The 12,808-nt window shown below is 40.0% G+C and overlaps 1 non-coding gene across 1 annotated transcript; it reads left to right on the top strand.

Annotated features, from left to right (window-relative positions):
* Window positions 1–9,430: 9,430 nt before the first annotated feature.
* On the top strand, window positions 9,431–9,537 carry LOC147600875 (U6 spliceosomal RNA). The gene has a single exon (XR_015258591.1). It is a non-coding gene; the product is annotated as a U6 spliceosomal RNA (small nuclear RNA).
* Window positions 9,538–12,808: the final 3,271 nt, after the last annotated feature.

Raw genomic sequence — 12,808 nt, 5'->3', positions numbered from 1 at the left:
CAAACGCTGTCACTGTTTATCTGATGCATAAACGTGTCAGAAAACTGCAATATGTAGTGGGAGCAATCTAACTGTAAAGTTAGACCTTGAATCTTGGAACCATAACACTGCATTGCATTGCTGTGGCAATGCCATTTGTATGGACTGGGAGACGACAGCCCTAGATACAGACCCACACCATTTCCCAAAAAGCTTATACTCCTGTTACAGATGTAATGAAAATAAAACAAAACAAACACAGAAAAACCCCTCTTTTGATGCAAAAGACCTTTCAACTCATCACTGGTGGAAAAACTGATAGAACAGTAAAGGCAACAAATCATGAAAAGTGGCTGGGGTTCTTACACATCCAAACTAATTCCACTGGGACCTTGGCAGCTCTGACTTCACTATGATGTTCCTGAGTTGAAAGGCAGACTCCAATGATAAAATTACTGACTAGTATCCGGTGTATCTGTTTGAAACAACCTGAAAAACCCTATATGGTTATGGCCTGACCTTCCCCTTGTAGTTCTCAAAGCAGCGCTGGTTCAGTGACAGAGTGACTCTTGGCACTTTCTTCTAAGGCTGAACTGTCTGCTCAGACAATCCTTGCCCTCCTCTTTCCTAGTAATGATACAGGTTTATATATAGATTTTGTTTCTTTAAATTGCTGATACCCTGCCTGTATTTCTTAGCAGTTGCATAACATTCACTCTGGTGTCTCAAGACCTTGGTACTTTATTTCAGTGCCAGCTTTGTCAAATTGTGTCACTGACCCATTGAGCCCCAGCTCCCTTTCCCCATCCCACTCTCCACTTTGACCATGTGCCTTGTTTGCTTGTAATTCTCTGAATAATATTTTTTAATATTAATCGTTATGGAAATGTTATTGGGCTGTTGATTAGATGCCTGGGGGAGGCAACCTTACCAGTACTGTCTCTACACCTGTTGTCTTCAAACTCCATGGGAAAAATCTAGAAATGCAGAGCTCTGCCTTCAAAGAAGAGTAACATGGTTTGGCCTGTATAGACTGTGAAGGGAGAGGGCTGTACACGCTATGACTATATATACAGGCATTGCACTGTCACTTTGACTTTCTGACATGGCCTCTCTGCCCCCTTGTTTGCTTTTTTTGTTTATTGGAGAGCTTTTGATTGGTTGGAGTTTTTTGGGGGTTGTTTGGTTGGGTTTTTTTTTCCCCCCTTAAGTATTCTCTAGATATATAGTAGTGAAAAATGTTCTAAACTATATTCATATGCCAGCCCTTTCAGTTAGGGTCCCATGAGCAAAAACAGGGCACAGGAGGCTATAAAGGTGGAGAGGGAGGGGTGCACAAGTTACGGGCCTGTAAGTAAGCGGGGAATATGTACGGTCTGTTATCCTACAATCAGAGTGTCGTTAGGAATTTTGGCTCTCACTGTATCTTCGCTGGGAATGAGTGTCCAAAGTTTTATATGAGGTCTTGTGATAGTAAAGATGTAGACAATTAAAATTTGTTATGTCCAGGCAACAATTTAGGGACTTAAAAGCATAGACAAAAACATTAGTACTTAAGAAATGTGTGACTATACAGCACGACTCTTCTTTAAAGCTTTCAGTTCTCATTTCAGAACAAAACTCATTGTGATATATGAAACTCCTACAAAACATGATTTTCTTTTTTCAGTTATTTCAGGTTTAACACATGTCAAAGATCTCACAATCAGAATCCATTCTTCCAACTTCTGATATCTGAGTTTTCTAGAATATAATGGATTCCCCTTAGGGTGCTCATGCCAATATGTTAAGGCTTGGTATGGAAAGGCCTACACAATTCCCACAAAAGTCAAGCTTGCATTGTTTCACTCTAACTCAAGTAGAAACTAACAGCACAGTTATATCTGGCTTTGCTTCAAATTCTAGCTGAGGCAGTGAATGTGATGCTTTGTAATATGAATTATAATACTGTATGACATGAATCTTAGTATAAAACCATAGCCAAATTCTGTGTTTAAAAAAAAAATCAATTATAAAAACAAAATCTGATTTCTGCACTACTGGCAACCTCGGCATTGTTATAATCTAGCAGCAATGTCTGGGATCTTGTGCGCACTAGATGCTTTCACAGTACAAGAATTTTAAGAATGGGGAGGAATGGGTCCAGCTAGGAGAGAAAGGGTTGGCTGTAGTATTAGTGCTTCTTGTTTTCATTTGAGAAGCCAGATCGGAGAGGAAGCTGGAAAGTCAGGGTGCTTGAAAAATTATCGTAATACCAGCTTTTTTTTTTTTTTTTAAAGTATTTCTGCCTTTCTTCATACCTACTTTGACAATTGTTTTTGCAGTAAAATATTTTGAGGCACTGAAGTAGGTTGAAGTACCAAAATATTTTTTGTCCAAAAGCTCTCACTCCTATTCTGAAAAAAAAAACCAGAATCCACATTCAGCAAACTTCAACTGACTGAAATGACTATTTAGGGATGGGTACCTGCCCACAAAAAAAAAAAAAAAATCATCTTTTGAAACAAGATGCTACTAAGGGCTTTCCACATCCATATTAAAACATGGAAATTTGAGGTCTGTGTTGATATATTTTCTAAAATAATTTGGTTTTCTTTTTTTTTTTTCCTCAGGGTAGATGAATATGTAGAGATAATAATCCTTTCCTGCAATACTGAACAGTCCAAATAAACTTTAAGCAAAACAGTTTGAGCAGGAGTCTGATGGCTAGGCAGATATGTAGTGCCATTTCAGATAGCCTAAAGTACCAAGTGTCTGATTAGTACGAACAGCTGTGGCCCTGGATGTATAGAATCATAGAATCATAGAATGGTTAGAGTTGGAAGGGACCTTCAAAGGTCATCTAGTCCAACCCCCCTGCAAGAAGCAGGGACATCCCCAACTAGATCAGGTTGCTCAGAGCCTCATCCAGCCTGGCCTTGAACGTTTCCAGGGATGGGGCCTCCACCACCTTTCTGGGCAACCTCTTCCAGTGTTCTGCAACCCTCAGTGTAAAATTTTTTTCCTAATTTCCAATCTAAATCTACCTCCCTCTATTTTAAAACCATTACCCCTCATCCTATCACAACAGGCCCTACTGAACAGCCTCTCCCCATCTTTCTTGTAGGCCCCCTTTAGGTACTGGAAGACTGCTATAAGGTCTCCCCAGAGCCTCTTCTTCTGCAGGCTGAACAGCCCCAACCCTCTAAGCCTGTCCTCATAGGAAAGGTGCTCCAGCCTCCTTATCATCTTCATGGCCCTCGTCTGGACCTTCTCCAACTGGTCCATGTCCTTCTTGTGTTGGGGGCTCCAGAACAGGACACAGTACTCCAGGTGGGGTCTCACCAGGGCAGAGTAGAGGGGAAGAATCACCTCCCTTGACCTGCTGGCCACGCTTCTCTTGATGTAGCCCAGGATGCGGTTGGCCTTCTGGGCTGCAAGAGCACATTGCTGGCTCATGTTGAGCTTCTCGTCCACCAGCACTCCCAAGTCCTTCTCCTCAGGGCTGCTCTCAATCTATTCTCTGCCCAGCCTGTATTTGTGCCTGGGATTGCCACGACCCAGGTGCAGGACCTCGCACTTGGCCTGGTTGAACTTCATGAGGTTGGCATGGGCCCACCTCTCCAGCCTGTCAAGGTCCCTCTGGATGGCATCCCTCCCTTCCAGCGTGTCGACAGCACCACACAGCTTGGTGTCATTGGCGAACTTGCTGAGGGTGCACTCTATCCCACTGTCCATGTCACCGACAAAGATGTTGAACAGGGCCGGGCCCAACACGGACCCGTGAGGGACACCACTCGTGACCGGTCTCCACTTGGACATTGAGCCGTTGATCACCACTCTCTGAGTGCGGCCATCCAGCCAACTCCTTATCCACCGAGTGGTCCGTCCATCAAACCCAAGTCTCTCCAGTTTAGAGAGAAGGATGTTGTGCGGGACTGTGTCAAAAGCTTTGCACAAGTCCAGGTAGATGATATCCGTTGCTTGTCCCTTGTCCACCGATGCCGTCACCCTATCATAGAAGGCCACCAAATTGGTCAGGCATAATCTGCCCTTGGTGAAGCCATGTTGGCTGTCATCAACCACCTCCTTGCTCTCCATGTGCCTTAGCATGGTTTCCAGGAGAATCTGCTCCATGACCTTGCCAGGCACAGAGGTGAGGCTGACTGGCCTGTAGTTACCTGGGTCCTCCTTCTTCCCCTTTTTAAAAATGGGGGTTATGTTCCCTCTCTTCCAGTCATCGGGGACTTCACCAGACCACCATGACTTCTCAAATATGATGGCCAGTGGCTTGTCAACTTTATCCGCCAGTTCCCTCAGGACCCACAGATGGATCTCATCAGGTCCCATGGACTTGTGCACCTTTAAGTTCCTCAGATGTTCCTGAACCTGCTCTTCAAGTACAATGGGCGGTTCTTCATCCTTGCAGTCCCTGCTTGTGCCTTCCACAGCTTGGGTGGTGAGAGATAAAGATAAAAAGATGAAAAAATAAAAAATAAAAATCAAGATTCGCATTCCTCTGGAGAAACAGCTAGAAGCTGGGCATGGTACACTAGGGCATCCAAGCTAACAGTGGACAGCTTTGAGCAACTGAGTATTACAATCTATTTCAAAAGTTTTTATAAATTAATTATAAATGACAGATCAATTTCCTTATCCTACCTTATCAAATGTGGGCAACATTTTAATTCTATTAGAATGTGGAAATTTGAATTTGATAGTAATAGTTTGTGTACATTCAGTAAGGGAAAATCCCTGGGAAAGACCCAGAAGCCAGTTGAGTTGATTTGTTTTGTTTTTTTTTTCTTTGGAAATGCTTTGATGTATTTTCTGGTGACTGTTACTTCTGTTCTGAAGCACAGAAGAAACTCTGGAAGGAGGAAAGGGTTGTTACTCTGACCCACAGGCCTACAGAGCACTTTTTTGGCATCCTTCTTTATGAAACTGCTTTCCTTAACCAGTTGAAAAGTTTCAGCCAAAATCTACTACCAGCATGAACTATTACCAAGAAATTGGAAAGAAAGTATTGGAAGGCCGAGGCACTGGATAGATAAATAGTTGGAGAAACATCTCTCCTGTCAGTGAACTTTGCTGTGAAGGATACTTTGAAACTCCTCTGTGGTCTCTCTGTGTGTGTGACAGACATATATTAAAGACATCAGAAAATACAGATGTTTGCAGTGCAGGTCAGAAGTAGCTAGAAAGCTAGTGACTTCAGGACACTGATGCATGACAGAAAAAAAAAAACCACCTAAAATCTAAGTATTATTGTCTCCTTTGATCCTAATTTCTCACATCCAGGTATGATCATTTTAATTGACAGAGTTGGCAAATTAAAATTTGAAAGGAAGCAGTTGGCTGCAGCAGTTCTTGGGCAGGTGCAGCGAGCACTCAGCTTCTCAAAGTTACCCTGGTAGCGATGGCACACAACTGTCTGGTTTGGTCCCCTGCTTTTTTACACACTACTATCATCTGCTGGCAACAGCTAACTTATTTTTGTTGGCTTATTAATGAATTCATCTATTTGAAAAAGCAGGTTATAGTCTACAACAAAATACACATGCTACAGTAGCAGCTAGCTGTCACCATGGTTCAGATATAATCCAGTGATAAATAGGAAACAAAAAAAAAACCTAAAAACATTTTGTTTTCACTCTCTCATCAGCAGCTGGAATGTTTTGGATTGCTAGTACTAAAATGGCTTTCCAGTGGTGGCTTGGAGAAGGAGACGTTTATGTAACCATTAAATGTCTTTCACTTGAGGAGGAGTTAAGCATCTTAGTACCTATCAGAGAAATGTTTACCTCTGTGTTAACTGCTTCCAGTATTTCAAAGTTTTGCTTCCTTGCATTCTGCAGATATAATCCTAAACTTAAAAGTAACTTGTAATCCTCATACAAAAACCTTTGAGGGACTGTTTCTGTAGCCTGTTCTCTAGAAATCACTCTACAGATGACCCTTGTCATGTATTTAACTTCTGCTGCCTCTGAGATAACCCTGCTAGGGCCAGGCTGGTTGCAGCTGAATGGCTTTCTACAGCAGCTACCTTATAACGTCTGTGAGGACCCTGAACAGAGGCAGATGGTAGACATGAGACCTGAGAGTTGCCTTTCTGCCATGAATCTCTTCTCTTTCCCATTTTATGCTGGGACATCCCCTCTTTGTCTTGCATTTCCAAATTCTCGAAGCTCAGATTCCTTCACCTCTCACAAGGGCAGGCGTTGAAAATTGGGCACGGAGGCTACGGGTGTTCTTCAGTGCTTCTATAAGAAGTCAAATGCTCTGCCTACTGTTCTATAGTATATCCTTTCCCAGCTCAAAAAAAAATAGTTTTGGGTTTTTTTAGGATCTCAGGTGCCTCATGTTCTGTATCAAGTACCAGAAAGAACTTTCAAATTATTGTACACTTGGCAATGGATACAAATCAAACCTTTATCCATATTTAGAGCTAAGCTTTTAATGGGGACATAATCAGTCATCCCTTAATGCCAGACTACCCCAATGAGGAATGTTTATTCTTTCTTAAGAAATAAAAAATGATTTAGAGCAGGTTTAGAGCAGGCTACTTCAGGACAAACCTGTGATTTACTTACCAATGCACGGATGAAGTATGAGCTGTGGTTCTAAAGACTTTGACTAAGTTGCCTCCACACAAACTGGAGAACTGTGTGGTAAATTAGACACACAAAACCAACCCAGACTTAAAATTTGTCCTCCCCTCTTCTGTTAAGGGTGGGTTTTTTTTTTAATAGATGCCATTTCAGTCTAGCCTAATCAACTGCTGTAGAAGTGTTGCTGAATAAATAGATAGTAAACCCACAGGATAACATATGGAAGATATGCCCTGATGCCTATGAACATGTGCTCTGACCTTGGTACTATGATATCAGGTCACTTCTAATTCTGCTTTCTGAAATAGCTGCAGCTTGTTCCACAGCAGCACGGGCATGTAGCCACTGAGTCACATCATAGTATTCAGACCTGCCATATGGGTATTTAATTTACCCAGGTGGTTTTAGCCTTCTGTCTTCTGACATAATGAAAGATCATTGCAGACTTTGTGCAGTTCCCAAACTCCACTTCTACATGTAGCACGACTTCATGGACGCCAAGCCTTTAGACGATAAAAGACTAAATTTGCTTTATGCTGTAGTACTGAAATTGATATATTTCCCAGTGTAAAACCTCCTGGTGGTAAATATATCACTGTGTGGGCTTTACATATTTATAAGTAAAATATAGCACATCATAGGAAAACAAGAGCTACATTTGCTTCCGATTTGGAAGGCATGTCATAAAGGATGCTGATTCATTATTTTACTTTCTGTGGTCATTACAGCAAGCTGAGAAATAAATTACTTAAGGTATTTATAAAGCAGAAAAAAAATTCATAGAAATTGCTTAAGCTACTTTCAATATTTATAGAAATAATGACAATTTCCATCTGTCCCCCTAAAAATGGTACTGATGATTGCTCAAGATATGTAATACTTGAAAGTGTCTGGCACTCTAAGAGAAAGGAAGAGCAGGGAGAGAAGCCATTTTTTTGTCTTCTATGTAGATTAAGAAAATTATGTATGCAATTGTACATACATAACAAAACCAGAAAGTGCTATCCATGATGCCTTCGGAAAGCAAGCTCTAACTTTTAAATAACAAAAAAAAAAAACAAAACAAGAACAACAAATCTCAAAACAACAGAACTCTGTAAGAATAAGTCTTTCTAACACATCTATTTTACTTTGGTAACTTAGAGTCAAAATAATCAATTTGTAAGACAACTTGAATGAGCCTATTAATGCTTAGTCTTCTGAGGAAGGGGTGTAGTGTGTGTAGAGAAATAGCTGCAAAACTGTTATTTCAATTTATTGTCTGAAACACTGCAGCATAAAGCTGTTGTCACAGAATTGCTTGATCATCACCACTTCTTGTCACACACTGAGTCAACATCCTCATTATCAGTGGTATCGGATGGTGTGAGACAGACTGGGACTCTCTAAGCAGTTCTCTTATGTATCAGAGAACCAGAGAACTTCAGCAATGAGTAGATGAGGTGCCCTGAGGGTTACTGTTACAGCCACTCTTTCAGTGGCTCTGTTACTGGACTGCGAACACAGGCTGAAGGGCTGACAGCTGTATCTGTGCCTGGATTTAGTCTGTCTATGTAATTGTGCTGCTTATGCAGCAGAAAATGGTGTCATCCTTCAGAGTAAGTACCTGGCAATCACTTAGGTAAGATCTGAAGATACCTGGGGCTTTTTGGTCCCATATTTGTCTTCTAACAATAGATGTAGTTTCCTTGATAAATTAGCACCATCCAAGTGGATTCTACAGTCTCAAGGCTGCGGGCATTGCTCTTCTAGTATGCTGTGCTTGCACATTTAGGAAAGACGGTTGCTATTCTGGGCAGTTTAGAGACCTTGATTGCAATACGTAAATAAAGTTATCTTCATGCTAAACAAAAACCACTCAAAATATAACACTTTTAATCAAATTCACCATGTTTTTATACTTGCATTTCACTAATAATGCAAGCTCTAGTGCAAAAGCTCTTGTAAATGCCTGCTGTGGCACTTTGCTCATTTCTTTCCCAGGTTTTGCCTAGATTTCAGGGTCAGCCAGAAAGCAGGCTGAATAAGAGAAGTAAGCTACAATATGGGACTGGGGAGGAAACTGTAGAGTTTATTTCAAGGAAAAATTCATTAAAACTCCATAAGCTGGCGTTGTTTGTCAAGGGGAACCACACTCACCTCCTGACCATAGAAGGGTAAATCTTTTTTTGGAAATGTAACCTCGGCAAACATTTTTATAGTGATGTGTTTGAGGTTTTTTTTTTCTTTTATCCTCTTGCCCTGCTCTCTTATAGAGAACTGGAATACACTGTTTAACTGAAGGGCAACTTCACCACTGCTTCTGAAGGCTTGCAAGAGGAAAATTGTGCCTTCCTCTTATTCAGAGGTGTCCTGCAATCTCAGAGTAGGAATGCCTGTATTTTCATGGCTTTGCTGAGGTTCAAAGAATATGAAAGAAGAAGAAAATCATAATAAAAAGATTATTAAGCTAAACATGGCTGTGAAAATCAGCATTTACAAGTTCAAGGTGAAGTTTACTTGAAGCTTAACCAGCTGTCCTTTAAGAAAAAAAAAACATGGTGGAAAAAATAAGACACTCATTTTCTTAAAAGCTTATATGCAAATGAAAATGTTGAATAATTTTCTTTAAATGTTCTAATGCATTAGCAAAGGCAAACCTCTTAATCTCTTCATTCTGTAGTATATTGAAGGTAGTTAAGTTCTAAGCAATACTTACCCCTCGTAGTACCAATGCTCAGAGTGAAGAGAGATAAAGATGGACTCAAAAATCTGTTACCTTGGTGTCCTGGCACAACCACCTTTGCATTTGTAAAAGTGTGGTTTACTAGAAGAAGTTTCAAGTCTAAAACAAACAAAGGGAAAAGAGAGGTATCGGGATCGTACTTGCTTTGGTAGCACATATACTAAAATTGTAACGATACGGAGAAGATTGACATAGCCCCTGCAAAAGGATGACACACAAAACAGCAAAAAAAAATCCCTGGAGGCATTCAAGGTCAGGCTGGACAGGACTCTGAGCAACCTGATCTGGTTGGAGATGTCCCTGCTTCTTGCATGGGGGTTGGACTAGATGACCTTTAGAGGTTCCTTCTAGGTCTCAAACTATTCTATGTTTCTATAAAAGCCAAGCAATAATCTACTTCCTTGGTTTTCTTAGGAAAATTTTTCCTTTTTTTCTGGTCTTGTTAGCTGTAAATCATTGGAATAGAAGATTAGGTGGGTCACAATTACCTCTTTTGCTACGCTTCTCACCATTCACCAAAAAAAAGCAACTATGGAAAGTCATGTACTTATTCAAGCAGAAATAAAGTTCTTCTTGACTTCAGCATTACAAAGGCTGGCTGCAGTATGGCTTGGCAGAAGTAGGACAAATATCTCTATAAGAAAAGAGCAACTCCCACAAGTGTAGCTGCCATGCATTATGTATGTAGAATTATCACTTTCTGGACTGAATTTGGTTAATAAATTATTACTGGCTACACACATTATTACCATTGCAGCTATTGTCACAATTTAACATTGCACTTCATTAAGCTCATAAAATCATTCTAGCAAACAGCTCAAACCGTCAAAACAAACATGTTATGTTCCTTGGGCCAACTCGAGGGCAAGTGGGGTATTACTATAACCCAGAATGCAACCTTAAATTGTGCCTTAAATGTAGTTCTACCAAATAAACTTTTTAAGGTTGACTTTTTCCTCTGCTTGTATTCTTATAAACAACACAGCAATAAGGTTAATTCCTGTTTTACTTTAAGAAGAATGCTTAAGTGTGTGCCTAACTTGAGTACCTTTATACAATTAAATGTCAAGGGGGACTCGTGTATTCTGGTGAAGCCTATTCGACACTAATTTACATTTTGAAAAATGAATTTATAACCCAGGCTGAACAGACTTTTTGAGGTTACCTAGTGACTGTAGCATAAACCAGGATGTGAAACTACCTCTTAAATCCAAGTGCTAAGCTTCTAAAAGGGTTTTGCATCAACTTTCTTGTCTAATATCTGCACTTACAGTAGTGAAGTTGTCTATTAATGAAAGTGTCTGGGCAGAAGATATAATCTGGAAATTCCCCTTTTTTATTCATGGCAATCTAAAGGATCTGTCTAAATTCTTATGGATTTGTTTTTAAGATAAATCTTTGTCATCTTCTTTGCTGTCTTGTGTATGTGAACATGAAAGCCTTTTTAAGAGCCTGAGGTGGCTGGAGAGAGATATTTGCTGAAACTCACCTTTTTATTTTTTATTATTTTAAACAGTGAAAATAAAGAAATCTAACTTGGATGGACATGTAGAGCTTTGACAGTTATTTTAACATGCTTTTTTTTTGGAACAAAGTAAGGAATGTGTTATGAAGTTCTACTTTCAGATTGGAAAACCATGGGAGTTGTTTTGTTCTGGGTTTTTTTTTGTTGTTTCCAAACTGAGACACCTTGTCTACTGAGTTGTATGGGTAGGGGACTGGGAGCCTGAAAGCAGATGTTTTTCTGTGGGTGCCAAAAAAAAAGGGGCACAGTACCTGCAAGGTAATTTCATGCTTGCAATCATGTACCCCCAATTTAGCATGATGTCTGTGTCTCTGGTCACTGCTTCTGTCACAACAGTCACTGTTTAGTTAAAAACAAATTTTTGGTTCTTTCTGGAGAAAGAAGAAACTTCATACTGGTACAGTCTGATGTCCTATAGGCACTGGAATCATGTGACTATAGAGGAATCCTTTTCTCAGGGAGGCCCTGAAACTCTAGTCAGTGACAGAAACTGCACTGGGGGTCAAGAAATAATGTCAATGAGTACAGTTACAGAAATGAAGGTAAGATGGTACTTGGAAAACACTGGCTTTTCCCAACCTAATATAGCAAAGTATCACAACATCAGTGTTACTGTAAAATGTGATCAACATCCATGGCAAAGTTTGGCTTATAATTTCCAACTATTACAGTTTGGAGCAACTCTTGATCCTGTTTTGTCAGTTTTAATCTTTGATGGTGAAGAACTTTTCAAAGTATGACCCTAATGGAAATAATGGTGATTGTATATAAACAAAAGCTGGTTGCTCTATTGGGAGGAAAAAAGCATTGTTATACTTGCCCTTGTCTCTTACTCTTCACTGTTTGGAATGACAAGAATGTTGCTCGCCAATAATCTGGCTGACAGTCACCTTTTGAAGGTTATTGCTTCCCAGCTGGCAGAAAGCCCAAACAGGAAGGAAAAATACATGTTTCCTTCTTAATATACAAGGACATCTGCTGAATTTCTAGCTTTAGAGAAGAAAATTGAGAAAAGGAGTGGATGAGCACAAGGACAAAGTACTAGGCATCAAAATACCAGGCAGGATATTCTAAGATGCTGAGAAGATAAGGTATCTTTGAAGGCTGGTCCTTCGTTAGCCCGTTGGTAGTGTTGACAAGAGCTTTCTCTTTGTGTCAGGAGCATACTATGCTTTTCCTTTCATCTTTCTAGGTACTCATAAACCACATTAAAATTACTCTTTTTTTTTTTGCTTTATGTCAGTACATAATGTGATCATAGTGACAGCATATCAGCCTGCACTGCAAGGCAATGAGCGATACAGAAAATTTTATCCACTTTCTTACTGTCAAAAAACCTGTAACCTATTCTGTGTGACTTTACAGCATAGGGCCATGTTACCTCTTCCAAGCTGACTCTTTTGAGCTAGAATGGTGTGTGTTCTAGATGATTAACCATTCTTGGCATTATATTCCGTGCAAGGGCCATCTGGAAGGGTTATACCCCTCCACGCATGTGACTAATGACACTGTAATAGCATAGCCTTCTGCTTCAGTCAGGTAACAATGCTACATTATGCAGAAGAAAAAGACAAGTCTTTGAAGTATCCAATGCATCACAAGTGATGCATCACAGTTCAGCTAGTAAGAGCTGTGTAAGCAATGATACAAGCTAATCTTTCAAATATTTGGAAAGACAGGTTTTTCTCTAATTTCATGCTGTACCTGAACTATTGTTTGACCCTGAATGAGTTCATAGCAAGTTTTTGTAACTGTCACAGTCCATATAATACCTGAAACTTGGATGTGCCAGTATCAGCGTTATCAATATCTGCTTCAGTTCCTTCTGAGTTTAAAGTATTCCAGACTGTAGGTTAGGGTCATGACTTGATCCTTGTAAAATTATTTCTGTCATGAGTAGTAAGTTAAATCTAGTTCTACTCAGATTAATAACCAAAACAAAAAACTATGAAAGCCAATTTTAATACTTTGGCTTGCATCAACTATGGA

The sequence above is a fragment of the Chlamydotis macqueenii genome, chromosome 4, assembly GCF_036417535.1.
Source record: "Chlamydotis macqueenii isolate bChlMac1 chromosome 4, bChlMac1.mat, whole genome shotgun sequence".
Taxonomy (NCBI): Eukaryota; Metazoa; Chordata; class Aves; order Otidiformes; family Otididae; genus Chlamydotis; species Chlamydotis macqueenii.
Note: the sequence above shows the minus strand (reverse complement) of the source record. Positions and strands in the feature narration are given on the sequence as shown.